This window comes from Gavia stellata, unplaced genomic scaffold, assembly GCF_030936135.1.
Source record: "Gavia stellata isolate bGavSte3 unplaced genomic scaffold, bGavSte3.hap2 HAP2_SCAFFOLD_472, whole genome shotgun sequence".
In the NCBI taxonomy this organism is placed as follows: Eukaryota; Metazoa; Chordata; class Aves; order Gaviiformes; family Gaviidae; genus Gavia; species Gavia stellata.
This window is the reverse complement of record NW_026776561.1, coordinates 42,501-45,000: the sequence shown is the minus strand read 5'-3', so window position 1 is coordinate 45,000 and position 2,500 is coordinate 42,501.

Below are 2,500 nucleotides of genomic sequence, written 5' to 3'. Positions count from 1 at the left end.
CCTTCCTTCCTTCCTTCCTTCCTTCCTTCCTTCCTTCCTTCCTTCCTTCCTTCCAGGTCAGCCAGCCGGTCGCCAGGTCTAGCAGGCTCTGGCGCCGGCCGACGGGTCTACCGGGCTCGGGCGCCGGGCGGTGGGCCTACGGGGCTCGGGCGCCAGCCGACGGGCCTACGGGGCTCGGGCGCCGACCGACGGGTCTACCGGGCCCCGGCGCCGGCCAACGGGTCTGCCGGGCTCGGGCGCTGACCGAACGGTCTACTGGGCTCGGGCGCCGGACGGCGGGTCTACCGGGCTCGAGGGCCGGCCGACGGGTCCACCGGGCTCGGGCGCCGGCCGACGGGCCCGCCGGGCTCGGGCGCCGGCCGACGGGTCTGCCGGGCTCGGGCGCCGACCGAACGGTCTACCGGGCTCGGGCGCCGGCCGACGGGTCTACGGGGCTCGGGCGCCGCCCGACGGGTCTACGGGGCTCGGGCGCCGGCCGACGGGTCTGCCGGGCTCGGGCGCCGGCCGCCACGTCTGCCGGGCTCCGGCCCCGTTTGACAGGTCTACCGGGCTCCGGCGCCGGCCGCCTCGTCCACCGGGCTCCGGCGCCGGCCGCCACGTCTACCGGGCTCCGGCGCCGGCCGCCACGTCTACCGGGCTCCGGCGCCGGCCGCCTCGTCTACCGGGCTCCGGCGCCGGCCGCCTCGTCTACCGGGCTCCGGCGCCGGCCGCCTCGTCTACCGGGCTCCGGCGCCGGCCGCCTCGTCTACCGGGCTCCGGCGCCGGTCGCCTCGTCTACCGGGCTCCGGCGCCGGCCGCCTCGTCTACCGGGCTCCGGCGCCGGCCGCCACGTCTACCGGGCTCCGGCGCCGGCCGCCACGTCTACCGGGCTCCGGCGCCGGCCGCCTCGTCTACCGGGCTCCGGCGCCGGCCGCCTCGTCTACCGGGCTCCGGCGCCGGCCGCCTCGTCTACCGGGCTCCGGCGCCGGCCGCCTCGTCTACCGGGCTCCGGCGCCGGCCGCCTCGTCTACCGGGCTCCGGCGCCGGCCGCCTCGTCTACCGGGCTCCGGCGCCGGCCGCCTCGTCTACCGGGCTCCGGCGCCGGCCGCCACGTCTACCGGGCTCCGGCGCCGGCCGCCACGTCTACCGGGCTCCGGCGGGACTTGGTCGCAGTTCTCGAGCTGAACGGTAGACCTGTTTGCCGCGCCGCTCGCGGGGACGTGACCAAGGGGTCGCTGTGTCGCGCTGCCTCCAGTTACGTCATCGTAACAGGCAGCGTCATTGGCGGGCCTCCCCGGCGGGAGGAGTTAGCGCTCTTGGAGTTCGCAGGGGCTGTGGACTTAGTGGTACGTTCTATATGCGCGAGCGGTGGCTCGCGGGCAGGGCAGTAGGAGCGCGACTCGACCCGCGCGGCTGGGGCGCTTGGCGGCCGTTGTGGCGGTTGCCTCGGCGTGTTTGGCCGTTTTTCCGCCCGTTCGGGACGGTTGCCCGCGCGGCCGATGGCGGCCGAGGCCCATGCTGGTCCGTGGTGAGGCACCGGAGATGCTCGTGAAGCATGCCGGCTGCTGCCGCGCTCGCGAGCGCCCGGGGACGGGGGGACGGGCGCGCGGCGCAGTCGTGCCTCGGCTTTTTGGGCTTTTTTGCGGTTGTTCCCCCTCCCTCTTCCTTCTCCGGCCCTAAGCTGGAGCCCGCGAGGCAGGCCGGCAAGAGCGTCGCAGCCGGTCCCGGTGGCTGGCAGCCCGAGCGCAGTGCGTCAGGGAGTCGGGAGGTGTGCCTCGCGCCTCCGGTGGCCTTACTCCCTGGCTCCAGAAACACCCGCCAACGGCACGGGTGAGGTGTGGCGTGTGGCGTCTCGCCTGCCCGTTTTTTGGGTGGCTTTTTGTGTTTTCCCCGTCCTTTTTTCTTTCCCCCCCCCCCCCCCCGGCTTTTCTCCGGCCTCTCTCTCCCTCTGCAGGGCGAGTGGTATCATCCTGCTGGGCGGGCGTAGACGGGCGACCGGCGGCGGTCGTGCCGGTGCTCTCGAACGCGGGCAAAGCCCGGCGACCGGCGGCGGTCGGTACCGGTGCTCTCGAACGCGGGCAAAGCCCGGCGACCGGCGGCGGTCGGTACCGGTGCTCTCGAACGCGGGCAAAGCCCGGCGACCGGCGGCGGTCGGTGCCGGTGCTCTCGAACGCGGCAAAGCCCGGCGACCGGCGGCGGTCGGTGCCGGTGCTCTCGAACGCGGCAAAGCCCGGCGACCGGCGGCGGTCGGTGCCGGTGCTCTCGAACGCGGCAAAGCCCGGCGACCGGCGGCGGTCGTGCCGGTGCTCTCGACCGCCGAAGGAGCGCGTGGAGTCGCAGGTGTGCTGCGGCCTTCCAGCGTTCCCGTTGACGTCGCTCAAGGGACTCGTTGCACGGAGCGGGTGGCGCCGGCGGCACCTGTCCCGGTCCCCCTCCTTCGACCGCTGCAGAGCCGCAGGCAGCGCGCGCCGAGGCGTCCCCGGGTGCCCTCCCGGGGGGTGGCGCTGGGCGTGTGCGGCCG